We start from the raw sequence: 11,040 nt of genomic DNA on the forward strand, positions 1-11,040 counted from the left end.
TTGTACATTAAAAAAAAATATATAAAATATGCCAAACAACACTAAACCAACTTTCACCTTGTTTATGGTCACCGTCATGCCTCCGACTACGTCCGACTAAAGCCTTTTCCCCAAAATGTGTTCTTCAATCAATTAGTTTTCTAATTTGTTTAATAAAATGCTTAATTCGGACGATTCGATATTTTTGGCGCGATATAGGGGTATGTCAACATTTTTCACTTCAAATTCGAAATGTTATTACAGCTGTATTTAGAAATGAATAAAACAAAGTTAGTGAACATTTCCTGTGAGAGAAACAATTTGAATATCGTTCCATCTAGGCACCTCACCTGTGCTATTAACGAATTCACATAAATCAAGTCAGTAACCTGGAAATATTTACATTTACCCTAATGACGTACCGAAATGTACAAGACATTTAGTTCAGTTCTGGACATATTAGATATACATTTAAATAACACAGGATATCATTATTTCATAACAAGAACATTAAGATTGATGCATGAAATACCTAAGTAAACTCTACAACTACATATTTTCATTAATTCATTCAAAATCTCGTTACAAAGTATGGACGTTTGAACTACGGTACATACTTTTGCCTAAGGAGTATGGACGGCTATGGACGACGCATAGTTAAATCTCGAATCTGTAAATATGCATCGTATTGCCATCTATGGGCATATTCCTGTAACTTTACACCATCTTACAATATTATCGACACAGATATCGGCCGGTATTTATTTTGCATGACGTCACAGGAACAAATTCGGACATACACAGAAATATTCAACAATTTATTTCGGCGCGTACGTGTTTTTACGTTTTTCTCGCGGATTTCTAATAATTTGTTGGAATATCTGAACATTAGAGTTTGAATTTAATGTATTTTACGTTTGTACCGGACAGCAGGTAAAAGAAAAATAATATTTATCTATTATCACACATTTTACGACGCCGCGCCGAATACTTTATAATGATTATCACCGGACTCGTATCATGTGTCGAATCGGATTTAACCGAAGTAATTAAATTTCGGTTATTTTTTCTAAGTTCCTTAATGCTCTCATACATCCTATTTCGAGATAAGAATACTTGCTGCATATTAACACGTGTAGAAACTGTTGAATATTAACTCAATAAATATGCAAACAACTGGCCCAATCAGTCATTTCTCCGACGACATTCGCAAAGTTGTGTTTCAATTGCAAATCCTTCCCTAAGGTACCGCAGAGAGGAAACCGGCATTTTACAGTCGATTTACAGACTGGCATAGGTGATCACTACAATGTTTTTAATGTAGTATTTTGTCAAACTGTAAATTCCTTAGTTTCGAAACTTTTCTTGTGATCCAACCGTATTAAAATAACTTTTTCGTGGTTTTGTGATATTTTGAGCATTGTGATTCATATTTTTATACGTTTTTATCATTATTATTTGTGTTTTGTGTTTGTGAGCCGGAAATTACAACATTTTTTGTGACTTTTGTGATTCAAAGTGTACTATTAAAACATCAAAAACCTCATGGATTTAGGTGATTCTGAAATCGCCGATATTTGATTTTTATTTTGTCAATAATTGATTTTGTGAACCATACCGTGTAGGTTGCACTTACATTTATTTACTTCTTAATTGGTACACATAAATCAAAAACACTTGTTAAAAAATAATAAATATACTCTACCGCAACATCAACAAAATGTAAAATTTTAAGAAATTGCCAGTAAAAATGTGACAGAATGTACTGCGCAATCTTGTATTCAATCGAAAATCAAAGTCAAGGGTTCACAACCTTTATGAGGTTTAAAGCTACTTTTTACCAAAGACTGCTGAAATAAATTATATTGTGGTAGCGTTTTTATGCGATCGGTAACTTGGGCGCTTAAGACTTACAGCTTCGCAGGACAAAATGACATTTTTTTTTATTGATATTCTACAATTGTAAATGAATTTTTTTTGCGAAAATTTTTGACTGGCGCATTTTTTAACCAATTCGCATAGTAATTTGTATTAAATCTCGTTTTTATTTTAATAGTTTTACATTTAACTGACAATTGGCTCAATTTAAAAAGGTACTTTTTATGATGAAAATTTTTGCAAATCTGTTCCTTAGAAATCCTCTATGAACCGAAAAAAATATCATGCAAGAAGAAAATAATGAGAATGAATTCATCGGGATTTTTAGTGTGACGATTCGCGACCTCTCATTCAAGTTGGTGGGGGGTACTTTCCCCGGGGGGTTGAGGGATTGTGAGTATGGGAGGGGGGACGGGAGGTAAAATCGGGAGGGGGCGGTAGGTTTGCATGTTTTTTAAAATACTACAGTAATACGTGCAGTCGTATGACGCTTAACATTTTTTCTCTGAAATTCGAAAGCGACACACCCTCCTGCCGCATACGAAAATATTGTGACGCATTTGAGGTGGGACATTGGGATGGTTAGATTCGCGGGAGTAGGAAACACTGGTCTTGTGTCTAGTGAGTGGTTTTTATCTATGGATAATTTCGCGAAATTAACGTCATTTTTTCATCGAACCTGAGACAGGTATTGGCAAGTAAGATTGCTTATATTCATCGCTATTCATTTCTGTAGCGGCCGTTATTCCAGTTTAGTTACGGAATCATTTGGCGTTTTGTTGGTAAATAGTCGAACGTTTAAACTGTTGATATTACTTCTACCTATTTTTAGATTAGTATTTTGAAGGCATTTATTAAAATAATCTCAAATAAATGGATTACCGGTATTTTGTTAAAAGCAGAATAGCGATTTATTTTTAGATATACGAGAAGATTTATTATATAAATACCAAATACAGAGTTATCCGATGATTGAGAACGATTATCTCAACCGTTGTCTTAACTTCAAGGTCACAATTTGTATCATTTTTTCCAAATTTGTGTTTTGGCTATGACTTTATTGTTTTGAAAGAATATTCCAACCGTAACCAAATGTTAAAAACTTATTCAAATTAGAGTTCCGTTACAACTATGTCCTGTTTCAGGTATGTTTGTTCGAAGTTAAACCAATTGCCTAACTACCACGGCAGTGCCATGGATCTACAAAATCCAGATACTATATCTACCAAGACGGAACCAGGCCCCAAGAAGAAGGCGAAGGTGAATTGTCGTATGCGGATATAGATTTCGACCACCCAGATGTAAAGATGGAATGTTTACAGTATGCAAAGAGTACTCAGACAGCCAGTTAGTTTCATTGAATATATTAAAATTGTAGGATGTTTAATTTGGATGTTTGGAATCCATGTGCGTTTTGAAATTTCGTGCGAACAGAACAGATTATGCTTATTTACAACACCCTCTCTTGTCGAAACTCATTTACCTTAAAATTAGTCCTTGCCGGAAACTACCTAATTACGGTATTCTTTTAACTTAGTATATTTCTCCAAATAAGCTGTCGATTCCTCAAGTTTTCACCCCGTTTTATTTGGGACATGATGTAAGTATCAAGTGATATTTTAGAGGGTGTAGTGCGGAATAAGGAAGTTCACGCTCCGCAACTTGCACCCTTAAAACACGTGTATTTGTACTTTGATTTACAATAATTGATGCTAGATTCCATCAACTTAAAACAACCGTATTGAAAGAGCTCAAGAGCAGCGCTTTTTATTCCTAAAGCATCGGTCCCTAAGAGACATCGGGGGTCATTCTTATATTTTCTTCATTGACCTTAAACACTTTAAACGAAATCCTGCTTCTAATGGTATCTTTATTCGTTACTTTTTATTAATTTAAGAATATAATATATTTTGTTTTGTATCAATGATCAATTCACGAATTGTTGTATTTTTTACAGGTAGATTTAATTTGGAGACTGTTACCATCAAGGCGGAACCTGGACTCCGAGAAGAAGATGAAAGGGAATGTCCAAATATGGAAATTGATATAGACCTGCCTAATGTTAAAAAGGAATGCTTAGAACGTTTTGAAAGAATTGCCCAGACAGAAGGTAATACCGATTTTCATTGTAAGATTTATCAATTCGTGCTTATCCCATTTTAATAACGTTTTTACGAATTTTCTGCGTAATAGCAAATAATATAAGACTTGTTGAGCCTGTATCCGTTTTTTTTTCAAATTCTTGACAGATCCTGTGGAAAAACGATTATCTTGTCCTCGGTGTTACTACTCCTGTTTCATAAGTCAAATTTCACAAGACACATGCTGACTCACAGTAGAAATAAACCTTTTTCGTTTTCTGACTGCAGTTATTCATTTTCACAAAAGGGAGCTTTGACAAGACACATGCTTACTCACAGCGTAGAAAAACGATTTTTATGTTCCGACTGCAACTATTCATGTTCTCAAAAGGTAACTTTAACCAAACACATGCTGACCCACAGTGGAGAAAAACCTTTTTCATGTTCCCTGTGCAACTATTCATGTTCTCAAAAGAGTAATTTGACAAGACACATGCTTACGCACAGTGGAGAAAAACCTTTTAAATGTTCCGACTGCAATTATTCATGTTCTCGAAAGGGAGCTTTGACAAGTCACATGCTGACCCACAGTGGAGAAAAACCTTTTTCATGTTTTGAGTGCAACTATTCATGTTCTCAAAAGGGAGCTTTGACAAAACACATGCTGACCCACAGTGGAGAAAAACCTTTTTCATGTTCCCATTGCAACTATTCATGTTCTCAAAAGAATTATTTGTCAAGACACATGCTTACCCACATTGGAGAAAAACCTTTTATATGTTCTGACTGCAATTATTCATGTTCTCGAAAGGGAGCTTTGATAATTCACATGCTGACCCACAGTGGAGACAAACCTTTTTCATGTTCCGAATGCCATTATTCATGTACTAAAAAGGGTAGTCTGTCGAGCCACATACTGACCCACAGTGGAGAAAAACCTTTTTTATGTACCCAGTGCAACTTTTCATGTTCTCAAAAAAGTCATTTGACAAGACACTTGCTTACCCACAGTGGAGAAAAACCTTTTAAATGTTCCGACTGCAATTATTCATGTTCTCGAAAGGAAACTTTGACAAGTCACATGCTGACCCACAGTGGAGAAAAACCCTTTTCATGTTCCGAGTGCAACTATTCATGCAGACAAAAGGGTAGTCTGTCGAGCCACATACTCACCCACAATGGAGAAAAACCTTTAAAGTGTTCCGACTGCAATTATTCATGTTCTTGAAAGGGATCTTTGACGAGGCACATGCTGACCCACAGTGGAGAAAAACCTCTTTCCTGTTTCGAGTGCAACTATTCATGTTATCAGAAGGGAGATTTGAAAAGTCACATGCTGACCCACAGCGGAGAAAAACCTTTTTCCTGTTACGAGTGCAACTATTCATGTTCTCGTAAGGCTAGTCTTTCGAGCCACATACTGACACACAGTGGGGAAAAACCTTTTTCATGTTCCCAGTGCAACTATTCCTGTTCTCAAAAGAGTAATTTGACAAGACACATGCTTACCCACAGTGGAGAAAAACCTTTTCTGTGTACCGACTGCAATTATTCATGTTCTCGAAAGGGAGCGTTGACAAGTCACATGCTGACCCACGCTGGAGAAAAATCTTTTTCATGTTCCGAGTGCAAGTATTAATTTTCTCAAAGGGTACATTTGACGACACGCATGCTGACTCACTGTGGATAAAAGCCTTTTTCATGTTACGACTGCAATTATTCGTATTCTTGAATGAGTGATTTTTTTTTTTATTGAATTTTTTTTATGCATACATGGTTACATAAAATATTGAAAAATGTATAAAAAATGTTGATAAAAATGTACATAATTAAAAAAAATCCTACGAAGGCGAAGTCTGAGAGTGGGTATTATAAGTGTTTTTATCTTTATTTTTTTTTTATTACCCTTTATTTTTTTCCCAATTTATATATTTCACAGTACAAGTTTTATAATAATAAGCAAGGGAACCCACTAAGGCGCAGCCTGTGCGTGGGTAATATAAGTTAATACATTAGATTTTTGTATCTAAAAATATATAACAGTAAAAATAAAATAAAAACAGTAAGCATAATAAAGAAAAACGGTAGAGTTATAATTAAAGTTAGTCTAAAAGATTGTACAAGAGGTGCATATTAAAAATAAATCAAAGTAAGAATAAAGATTGTAAGATAATATATATGAATTAAAAGAACACTTAATAAAATAATAATAACTATACAGAAACAAAATAGAAAAAATTAAAAATTAAATGAATAATGCTTCAACATGTGCATTGTACAGCCACAACTTTAATTCTTTTTGGTATTGCGCTAGTTTAGTTGTTACTTGAATTTTTTTTGGTAGTAGATTAAAAGTGCGAGGTCCAATAAAACTACTGTGAGTTTGCATTAGTTTGGTATTGGTGTGTGGGTATAAAATACATGATTTCTTCTAAAGTTGATTTTGGGTTCATATTTTTGAAATTTATTTTGGTTTTTCATGACATATTTCAGGCTTTGAAGTAAAAATAGTTTACGGAGATTGAATAGTTGAGATTCCTTGTACAATTGATCAGTCGAAAATGTCCTCTTTTTATTATATATAACCTTGATAATATGATTTTTTACTATTTGTAGTGGTTTTATAAATGTATCTAGTGCACCACCCCATCCTAATATACCGTAAATCATTTTCAATTTGTCAACATTGAGTAATTCCTTAAGTCTATAAAATATGAACGTCAGATATCTTAATTTAGAAACGGTGTTATTAATTTGTGGTTGCCAGTTTAAATTTGTGTCAATATATATGCCCAAATATTTGATCTTTTCAATTTTTCCAATTTCAAAGCAAGAGGTACATGTTACTTTATTACAGTTAGCATTATGTAGTCTAATTTTAAGGTTATTGGGAGGTTTTTTTTTACTGTTTTTATAAAAAGTTAGGTAAAATGTTTTATTATAGTTTAAGAAAAGTCTATTTTTTATTTTTTATTTATTTATCTATATAAAGTTTTTTACAAGTGGTTTTTCGATGCCTGTCTCACTAGGGTAAACCTGTGTCGAGACAGACATTTAGAACATCGATGTATATACATATAGTTAAGTGAATATCAATAAGGGTAAATACAAAATATAAAAATAATACAACATAATTTCAATCCAATCAAAAGAACGGTTGGGTTAATCCTGTTAAGATTGTGTTCATTACAAATGTGGGAAAATATAAATAGATCATTTTAATTAAGTTTGAATTTGGTCGTGTGTAAATAGTACTTGTTGTCTATGTGCAATTTGGTTTACATATGCTTGCAATAGTGGGACGCCCTGTGATTGCAATCCATTTCTTTATTTCGTGTTTAAATTTTGACATTGTTTCTAATTGTCTGATCGTAGTTAGTAGTGTATTGTATAGTTTGCAAGCTATATTTTTTAAATGTCTTTGTCCGAATGAGGTTTTAGCAAAAGGAGTTTGAAGAAGTTCTTTGTTTTTGGCTCGGGTATTGTGAATAGTTTGTGTTGGTTTGTATAGTGATTTATTGTTCTGGTGTAAGTTGACCAAGATGGATCTTGCATACAGCTGTTTTATGTCCATAACATTGGTAGTATTGAAGATCGTATCAGTGCTGGTAGAAAGAGGAACCTCAAGGATTATTTTAATGATTAATTTTTGTGCTTTTATAATGGGTCAAGGGCACTAGAAGAAGCATTACCCCAAGCTAGAATTCCTTATTCTATGTGTGATTGGCATAGTGAGTAATTTAAAAGTTATTAAGTAATTTTAAAAGTTTAAGGTGAATAAAATTGCGTGTTTGTTTGAAAAAGTATAAAGATTTGCGGATTTTATTCGTGGTGTTATGAATATGTTGTTTCCAATTAAGATTTGTGTCAAAAGTTATACCTAAATATTTAATATTGTTTACTTGTTCTAAGCATGGGCAGTCACAATTCCGGTTAAGAGATGATTTTTTGCATTTGTGTATTTTCAAAGTTAGACTTAGGTTTGACTTTGGGATATTTATGAGACTGAATAGTGTGTATTTTGTTTTAGGTATATTAAGAGTTAGTGAATTAGAGTCGAGCCAATGTTTTACCTTTTGCATTCCTTCTTCCGCTTTGGCGTATACGGTAGGCCAGTCTTTTGATTGAAATAGAAGGACTGTGTCATCGGCAAAACTGACAATAGTGGCATCGATATCTAGGTTACACAACTCATTTATATATATTAGGAAGAGCGTTGGACCTATAACACTGCCTTGTGGGACACCAAAACTAATTGGCAAAAATTGACTCTTTGTTATTCCGAGCTTAACGCATTGGGATCTGCCAGATAAGAAGCTGGAGATAAGGTCTAGTTCTTTATTTCTAATACCCATATTGAACATTTTGCGTTCCAATTTGATATGTGAGATTGTATCAAACGCTTTACAGAGGTCGAGAAATACCGATAGACATTTCGAGCCCTTATCTAGGTTGCTAGAAATATGGTCAGTTACTGTGGCTATGGCATCGTTAGTGCTTTTATGTCTTCTGAAGCCAAATTGACGAGGCGATAGAAGGTTTTTGGCTTCAAGGTATTCCATCAGACTATTATTCACGATCTTTTCAAATACTTTTGAAATGGAATTGAGCAACGTAATTGGACGGTAATTGCTGATGTCAAGTTTAGAACCTGTTTTAAAAATTGGGATAATAAGACTTTGTTTTAGAATAGTGGGAAAAAGGCCTTGGCGGAAGCTTATATTAAGAAGATGGGTTATTGGTTGAATTATACCAGGGGCAATTTTTTTAAGTACAGTGTTTGGTATTTCATCTATGCCGGCAGATGAAGTGTTTTTGAGAGAGTTTATTGCTACAGAAACATCTTTCTCTGTAACCGTTTTAAGAACAAAACGTGTTGGGACTTCATCATTGGTAGAGGGGTCTCTAGTGTTAGGTTGTATTGTTATCTGTTGTGATTTTTTTTGCTAATTCTGACCCTATATTTGCAAAATAATGGTTTACATGAGTTGAATCCTGATTGTCTATCATTCATTAAACCAATAAAAAATATGCCTCACAAAGAGTGTGTTTTGTTATATTATCAAATCAAGACGAGGCGTCGAGAAACCAGTATAATTATTATTGGTTTAGCTAAAAGCTATAAAATACATTATTTTCTATTTTCTGGAACACAAATACTTATTTCTCAATATTGTCTATCTGATAAAAAGACTTTTGTAAATAAAATGTGCGTATTAAGTGAGTCCCTATTTTCAATATATTTACAAAAATTTGTTCACATAATAAAGTAAGGAAGTGAGATTTTTTCAGATCTTTGTTTTCTGTACCCACTCGAATGAATTAATTAAAATATACCTATTTATAGACTATGACTTATTATGTATTTGTTGTTTGCACAACCTTACTTAGTGGACAAACATGCTTTCGTCATCTGCCAATCGTTTCATCCTGTTTCTAAGCGCTAATTTTATATAATATCCCTTATATTGTTTACCCCACGCCTTTAAATTTATCATCCCATCAAATGAATGATGTTTGTTGGAATTGGGCGATCATACATGTAAGTTTGAAACATGGTATGAAAGAAGGAAAAAAGGGAGACGAATCACTCTCCATGAAGAAGCACACATCATAATATAGAATTCAAGCACAACACAATCACATGAGTTCCACCGCGATACCTCGAGGTAATAATTGTGGCCACAACATAACGAATGCATAAGTACTTTCAATATAGGTAAAGATTATGCACACCATAAACATCAACCACGTGCTTCCAATTGTGCATTAGATAAAAAAAACTTTCCTTAGATAAAAAAAAACAAATGCAAATGTTTCGGTTTTCAGTTGAAGTTCTTTCATGACATTAGTTGCACTTCTAGTTTCACGTATTAACATAGATTTATGCAACATATTGTTGCGTATGGATTAAATATTATATAGATTAACCAATTCTTAGCGCGCTTCTTACTATACCGATAACTTATGTTGGGTTGGTTTAGTGTAAATACCTAAAGGACTCTTATATGAATTATAAAGTTAATTTTTAATGTTCGATGCAAAACAATGATTCCATTCAAGTTGAAAATAAAATATTTCATTGCTTTGACCAAGCACTAAGCGATGTGCGAAATGTGACGCTACACCCATAATAGGCTAAAATACTGTCAGGTAAGTTTTTAGATTCTCACGGCCAAAAGCATTTTTGTTGTTTGTTTTTGGGGTGTTATGCCGTGTTGCGCTAACTCCTTCTTTAGCCGACGTTTCGGACAGCGTTGCAGCGTTGTTAACACTCCCGTACCGGACGGAGGGAACACACTCACACTAACGAGAGTTTTATGCTATATCTAAGTTGTTTTTCACACCACATACTCTGTAATTTAGGTAATCCTAAAAAAACTATTTGGTTATCGATCTGCATTTAAAAAATATATATTTTATTTCTAGTTTCTTAGATATTAAATAATTTGTACAAAATTACGGCAAAATTCCTGTCCCCTGCCCCGCACCTCAGCTTCACCTCAGCATCGGCTAAAATTCCCCCGTCCCCATCCCTACTACCCGCTCTCCACCGAGAACGATCCAGCGAGCTACGAACTGGACCGTAAAAGTTGCATTTTATGGAAAGGGCTAACTCCCGGTCGCGTACACTGCACTACTGGTGTTTCCTTTTGCGATGCTAAAATGTTCACTTGCCGGACTAAGATCCGCCTGTCTGGCGTGCATCCTGTAAATGTTTCATGTTTAGAGACAACATTAAAATTATGTCTGTCTCTGTTTCTCAAATGGAAAAGAAATCTGTCAGAAAGAGACACATATTTTGTTTACATTTTTAAGTAATTTGAAGGAACTTGAATAAAAACAGAGTTCTATATGGTTAAAAAGTCTATGTTCCTCGGGGTTTTAGTTGCTAATTCTCTAAATTTTCGTGGTAAATAATTCTCTGCAAAACCGGACTAGTTTCACCCTGCTATGGGCATCTTCAGACTGGTAAGTAGTTCATTCATACTTATGAAATGGTGTTTATAAATTAATATCTTTTTCAGGTTGTAAAATATTTATTCTGTACTTTTAATATTAGAATTTATGTAATCAGTCGGCATGTATTTATTGCATTTTC

The 11,040-nt window shown here is 33.9% G+C and overlaps 1 long non-coding RNA gene across 2 annotated transcripts; it reads left to right on the top strand.

Annotated features, from left to right (window-relative positions):
• The first annotated feature begins 3,018 nt into the window (after window positions 1–3,018).
• Window positions 3,019–4,642, top strand: LOC149415975 (uncharacterized). Of its 2 annotated transcripts, none has more exons than XR_016303618.1 (3): window positions 3,019–3,204; window positions 3,819–3,967; window positions 4,107–4,642. It is a non-coding gene; the product is annotated as an uncharacterized LOC149415975 (long non-coding RNA). The 2 variants fall into 2 exon arrangements; XR_016303617.1 differs by having other exon boundaries at window positions 3,160–3,204; window positions 3,815–3,967.
• Window positions 4,643–11,040: the final 6,398 nt, after the last annotated feature.

The sequence above is a fragment of the Hesperophylax consimilis genome, chromosome 17 (assembly GCF_061612785.1).
Source record: "Hesperophylax consimilis isolate HC1 chromosome 17, BYU_Hcon_1.0, whole genome shotgun sequence".
Classification (NCBI taxonomy): Eukaryota; Metazoa; Arthropoda; class Insecta; order Trichoptera; family Limnephilidae; genus Hesperophylax; species Hesperophylax consimilis.